This window comes from Populus alba, chromosome 1, assembly GCF_005239225.2.
Source record: "Populus alba chromosome 1, ASM523922v2, whole genome shotgun sequence".
NCBI lineage: Eukaryota > Viridiplantae > Streptophyta > Magnoliopsida > Malpighiales > Salicaceae > Populus > Populus alba.
In genome coordinates, this window is record NC_133284.1 from 46,225,209 (window position 1) to 46,232,639 (window position 7,431).

A 7,431-nucleotide genomic window follows, 5' to 3' on the forward strand; every position below is an offset into this window, starting at 1 on the left:
GGAACTGTCTGATACAGCAAACGACAAAAAACCAACATCCTTCTTTCATTTCGGAATCATTTACAACTAAATTGGTCGAGAACTGCGAGTGTCTCGCAACATAAAAGCGAACATTCCTCATCATGGGTTTTCTTCTAGGAGACGTAGCGAAGCCCTGTTCTAATTCTAGTGCGCTGCTCCGCCAACCTCCTGCAAAGCAAAAGAGCACAAGCAGTTGAGCAAGTAATTCAGAGGATCATACCACATTGAGCTTTCAGAGCAAATTTGCCCTATGATTCTTAGGTATTAAACGGCTTTAATCTGTAAAGATCTCTCTGTGAATATGAGCAAAATATTGAGAGGATTCTCATACTCGTCGAGCTTAAGGTTCTTATACCCGAATATCTGCTTACCGTATGCTGTATGAAACTATTGTGCTCAGCCATGGTCAATATTAACAAGGTAAGAAAGTCTATTTAGTTATGACGAAGTAGCTCTTCTTTCTTTTCAGTCTTGCCTTTTGGTGGTGTTTGTTAGTGCGTACGCCGGTGAGTTTTAATTGAACCATAAAAATTTGTATTTAGATAGGGTTCAAACTGTGCTTTATTTTGATAGGAACTATCTAGAATTGAGGTTGAATCTCAATTTGAAAAATAAGTAAATAAATAAACCAGCCGCAAGGTTCTCACCACATCTCTAACTGTCTCTCGTACCACTAAATAATGGTTCATCACCTCAATGATTTATCATCTAAAAAATCATTGAAAGAATACCTTGCAATGGTATTTTGACTAGGCAGATTCATCATTTCTCTCCCAAAAAATATATGAGTACTGGGGATTCTGACAGATGATATTATAATTATTGTCTATTGTAGGCTTGGCACACTAATACAGTATTTAACGTGGTTCGATAAATAACTTATATCCACAAGAAAAATTCATATTATTAAAGATAAAAAAAAGATACAATACAAATATATGAAGGAGAAGGATTACATCTACTCAAATTCAACTCCTAACTCATATTGTTGCCTTTACAGCTGCTGCAATGGCGGCAACCACTCTCTTCTTCTCTTTTCTCTTATTCTCCTCACACTCTCAGTTTCTCTTAACTTTTTCTCTCAAATTATGCCGATATCAATGATAGGACAAGATCCATAAAACATGGTACCAATTATATCACACCATATACTTCCACTAACAAAATCCACACAGAAAGCATGGAATTTTGCACAAGGTTGTTTGGCATGGCTGCCATCGTCAAACAACTCAATCAAGTCCCGTTTACGATATCATTTTCTTATTTCTCAAGTTGTCCATTATTATTTGTCAACTCTTTATTTATTTGTCAACACAATCGTGTGATGAATCATAACTTAATATAAAATTCGATTAGTTGAAGTTGTCAATAAAATAAATAATAAACAGTAGAGAAATTTTATGTTCTCTAAAGAATAATGGTAGTATTTTATTAGTTATTTTATGAGTTTATTAAAAAAAATAGATATAATTAAGAGAGAGAAATCTTAGATAGAGATATTTTTATTAGTTTTTATGTCTATGAACTTTATTTTCTTTGTATTTTTATTTATTTTGTTTTTTTTTCTTAGATAGACTCGGAAAGAACTAATAAGATAATCCTAATTATTTTTTGAACACCATAAATTTTTTTTAAATAGTGATATGATAATGCTGTCCTAAAATTCAGTTGTTTGTAATGATATGTTTTTTTCAACAATTGGAATGGTCATCTGATCATTCAATGGATTAATTTTACAAGGAATAATTCAGTATATCCAGTCCTGTCCTCTGCTCTCTCATAAAAATATTATATTGATGAATTATCTTCACGATAAAACGCATGTTCTTTTCGAAAGGACAATGTGCAACTCTTAAAATATCTAATAATTCCCTTTAATTCAAAAAATGAAGCAAAAAAACAGGATATGGAGGACATGGGGATTATGTAAAAGATGTAAACAGGATTTTTTATTATTATTAATATTATTTCGTATCAACAAGAGAAATGATACAGCCAGCGCAACTCATGGAATGCTTGTGTTTCTTCTCTTCTAGTCTCACCTGCATCATGATCAAGTTCAAGCCTCTCTGCTGAGACACTTCTCTCCATAGGCTGCATAGTTGCTGCAACCTCATGTTCCCTGTCATGACCTGTCTCCTCAGGAAATAAACCTCTATGCTCCCCTGCTTCTTGCTCCATGCCCTGAACCTCCATTGGCACTCTTTCGAGATCTCCTTCCAGCATCTCAACTTCACTGTTTTGCTCTTGAAAAGAAGTCGAAGCTGTGTTATTTGCCTCATCACAGCATGAACTTGGCATGGCTTTGAGTTTTTTATTTGCTCCATAAGTAGCTAGATAGGTTGCTTCTTGAACATCTTCAGGGACTTTTTCACAAATATCAACCCCGCATCCTTTAACTCCTGACAAATGAGAGATGATCCTTGAAATCGAAGTATCAACCGCAAATACGTACCCACAGAATTTACACTTGAAAGAACCATCACTCATCTGCTCAACACAAATCCAAAATTGATCGCTCGGTTTAACCATCTCTCCCTTTTCTTTTGCAGCCCTGAAGACGCAAACGCTGACTGGTGAAGGAAAGCAATATCTAAAACAGGAATTATGAACACTATATTCGTTTGTTTAGAGATAACAAGAGAAAGATTAAACTGTAAGAAGTAAAAAGGTATTCAAGATTTACCTGGCCCTATGAGAATTTCTCCAAAAGATTTCAAGATGATTTGATTTAATCTGAAAAAAGGGAAGGAAAGGAGGGAAGATTCATAGAAGGGATAGAAACTAGAAAGAGAGGAAGCAGCGATAATATAGTTAAGGCATTGAAATTGAAAGGGAATTTAAGAAGTCGAGTCCACGTTCCACACCGAGACAAAAAATTCAATATTTATATCCAAGTGTTTAGTATTAAAAATTCAGTATTTTAATCAGAGAGTTGGAACTCATTAACTAAGTCATTGGTTTTGAAGATTAAATCGATTTAATTTCAATTTTATTTTTAATTCCTCTTTTAAATTAAAATTTATTTTTAATTTTATCCTGTAATATTAAATTATTAGATCTTAAGCTTGGTGATTTTTTCTGCTTTCCCTTTTCTAGAGTTATTTTGATTTTATATCCCAGGTCGCAGATTAGTTGAGTTGACTCGGAGTTTTTATTTGACTATTTTTTTTAATTGTTTTTTTTTTAATTTTATCATTTCATATTAGATTGTTGGGCCTTGAGCTTTGTGTTTTTTCTTTCTATCTTTTTTATAGGATTATATCAATCTTATATCCTAGGTCATATTATAGTTAAGTTAACTCGAGATTTTTTTTCAATGTTTTTTTAATTAATTTTTTTTTAGGTTTGTCTTTTATCATTTAGCTTGTTTGAGAATTGATCTTTATTGTTTTATTCAACTTCTTTTATATGAAGTTACCTCAGTCTCATGACCACACTATGAATTGGACATGCTAACTTGAGTCGGGTTTAAAATTGATTCTTTTCTTAATTGATCATTTAACATTTGATTTATTGATAATTAAACTTTGAATTTTTTTTTATTTTCATATTTGTTAAGTTATTACATTCTTATTTGTTTTTTTATCAAATAAAATCATTGAGACTTTTTTATAACATTTAGAGGATATCGCAAATATTTTTTTTTTATTGATCATTAAATTTTTTTAATCATATTATTAAATTAATTAAGATTATTAAATTCATTCGAAACAATGAACGAGGTCCTATATTTTTTTTTTATTTTTTAAAAAAGGCTATCATAATCTAGATACTTTTCTTTTTATACTTTAAGAAAAAATTAAATTATTCCACGGCTTAAGACTGGTCACCTATTTAGTTTTAACAAACCAATATCTTATGGATACAAGGATGATTCCGCTTTTTCATATTGGTTTTTGTTGTTGGTCAAACACCATTTTTTAAAGGTAGTTTAAGTAGATTTTTTTTTTTTGGGTGAAATAATATCATACTGATTTTATCGCTATATATATATATATATTGAAATTTATTATTTTTTCTATATGGAAATTGATTTCTATATTTGTCGTAAGCGAATATAATGTTTATGTTTATCGTTATAAATAAATATTTTAGGGAACTTTTGATTATTTTTTAATATATTCTAGACAAGCTTAGAATATATATTATCTTTTTTAACTTTGACAAAATATGCTTATGTCGAATCAGTCAAGAAAACAACAACTCGCAAATATCGAGTTCCAAGTTGGAGAAGATTGATGTGATAGAGAAACTTAAAATAATAGCAACCTTCGTGATTCTATCAAGATTTAAGATAACCGTGTAATCATCATATTATATCATTTCCATATAAAATCATCTACATTAGGTTTATATATATATATATGAAACACCGTTGTTATGTAAATATTTGGACAATAATAAAGCTAGAAGCTGTCGTGGTAAAAATCAATTGCAGCCTGATCTAACAACATTATTGTTGTTACTTGCGTAGTTTTTGAATTCGGTCCGATAGATTATTGGAATTATTGACTTGGACGTTATTGATTTGGTCTACAACGTAATAACTGAATAATAGGCAGGAATTGTTGCTTAACCTGTCAAGTAAGCTAGTTTGTAGGAGTTGATCAGTTCAATTCTGTTTTGATTTGTTTTCCCTTGTATTTCGATTTTTCTGTTTTGTAAGGCTTTATAAAAGCTATAGCTATCTTTGCATTTTCAAATAATAAGAAGTATTAGTTTCCTTTATTTGGTATCAGAGCATACATGGACCTGATAAAGGAACAATTTGAGTGTTTGAGAGGAAAAACACAAAACAGAAAATGGCAACTGATTCAAGAAGCTTCACAACACCATGTGTTCCAAAATTCGACGGAGACTATGATCACTGGAGCTTGATCATGGAAAATCTCCTGCGTTCTAAGGAGTATTGGAGCATTATTCAATCTGGTTTCGAAGAACCACAGGGAAATGAAGTCATAGACGCAGCACAACAAAAAGCAATCGACGACGCAAGACTCAAGGATCTCAAAGCAAAGAATTATCTATTTCAATCCATAGATAAGAGCATATTGAAAACCATCACTCATAAGGAGACTGCCAAGCAATTGTGGGATTCCATGAAAGTCAAGTGTCAGGGAAGTGCTAGAGTGAAGCGAGCTCAACTGCAGCGACTTCGCAGAACATTTGAGACTCTAGAAATGAAGTCAGGAGAAGGTGTGTCTAGGTATTTTGCAAGAGTTATGACTATTGCTAATGACATGAGGAATTGCGGGGAAGATATGCCCGATGTCAAAATCATTGAGAAAATACTTCGGAGTCTCATAGAAAAATTCAACTTCGTAGTATGCTCAATTGAGGAATCAAAAGACATTGACAAGCTCACAGTAGATGAATTACAAGCATCTCTACTTGTACATGAACAAAAGGTGGTTGAGAAGAGGAGCGAAGAGCAAGTTTTACAGGTGATGAACGAGCCAAGGAATGCACAAGGAAGAGGCAGAGGGATATTTCAGAGAGGAAGAATTCACTCTAAAGGACGGGGAAGAGCTAGACCTTTTGTCAACAGGTCAGCCATTAACTGCTTTCGATGTGGAAAGCAAGGACATTATCAATTTGAATGCTCGAGCTCAGAAAAGGGAGTAGTCAACTATGCTGAATTTGACGAGGAGGAAGAACTACTCTTAATGGCACACACAGAAGTGAGCAAAGCTGAAGGAGTCATCAACTATGCTAAATTTGATGAAGAAGAAGAACTACTCCTGATGGAGTACACAAAAGCCAATAAAGCTGAAGAAGCTGAAGACAACTATGCTTCATTTGATGAGGAGGAAGAACTAATTTTGATGGCACACACAGAAGCTAGCAAAGCTGAAGGAAAGGGCATTTGGTTCCTCGATTTCGGGTGCTCAAATCATATGACAGGAGATAAAACTTGGTTTATTGAGCTTGATGAAAAGTTCAAACACTCTGTCAGATTGGGAAATAGTTCGAAAATGGCAGTTGAAGGAAAAGGCAATGTCAAATTTGAGGTGGAAGGTATCACACAAACCGTGTCAAATGTATATTTTGTCCCCAATCTCACCAACAATTTGCTTAGCATTGGCCAGCTACAGGAGAAGCGCTTGGTGATCTTAATCAAATAAGGAACCTGCAGAATTTATCATCAACAAAGGGGCTTGATAATAAATACACAAATGACTGCAGATCGCATGTTCCTGGTTTATGCGAAGATGAAGCCATTGCCTGGTAATTATTTGAAGATGGAAGAAGAAGACTTGGAGATTCTCTGACACAGGAGATATGGGCACCTAAACAACAAGTCTATTCAAATTATGCAGCAGAAACAAATGGTGAAAGGACTGCCAAAATTCAAAGGAGCAGCAGACAATGTTTGCAAAATATGCAATGTGGGAAAGCAACAACGTCAAGAATTTCCAAAGAAAAGCAAATGGAGAGCATTGAATAAATTGGAATTAATTCATGGAGATCTTTGTGGACCAATCACCCCAATCTCCCATAGTGGCAAGAGGTATTTGTTGGTGCTGGTAGATGATTTCTCTCGAAAAACATGGATTTATTTTCTTGCAGATAAATCAGAAACTTTTAAGACATTCAAAATTTTCAAATGTTTTGCTGAAAAAGAAGCAAAAACAGCCATTTGTAGTTTCAGAACTGACAGGGGAGGAGAATTCACATCAAATGAATTCAATAAATTCTGCCAAGACAATGGCATAAGACGACAACTAACAGCAGCTTACACTCCCCAGCAAAATGGAGTTGCGGAACGAAGGAATCGGACCATCATGAACATGGTACGATGCTTGTTATCTGAGAAGGAGATGCCGAAATCTTTATGGCCAGAAGCAGTTAGATGGACAGCCCATGTTTTAAATCGCAGTTACACAAAGGCAGTCAAAGACATGGTACCTGAGGAGAGGTGGACAGGAGTAAAACCAGATGTAGAATACTTTAGAGTATTTGGTTCTATTGCACATGTACATGTCCCTGAACAAAAAAGAACTAAGCTTGATGATCACAGTCACAAATGCATCTTACTTGGAGTCAGTGACGAATCTAAGGCCTACCGTTTGTATGATCTAGTGACAAAGAAAATAATCATAAGCAGAGATGTCATATTCGAAGAAGGTGGAAAATGGGAGTGGAACCTGAGTACAACAGAATCAGAGCAAAATGAGTTAGCTTGGGGAGATGATGATGATGATATTACCACAGAAGAGTTTGAAGGTGAAGAAACTGATGGAGAATTTAATGAAGCAGAAGTAATTCCAAAAATTGGGGAGTCTTCAAATTTTGGAATCCCACAACAGACAAGAAGAAGAAGAGAGCCTGTTTGGATGCGTGATTATGAAAGTGGTAATCGCTTTCCTGAAGAAGAAGTGACACGACCAAAAGCTTGATGTCTTT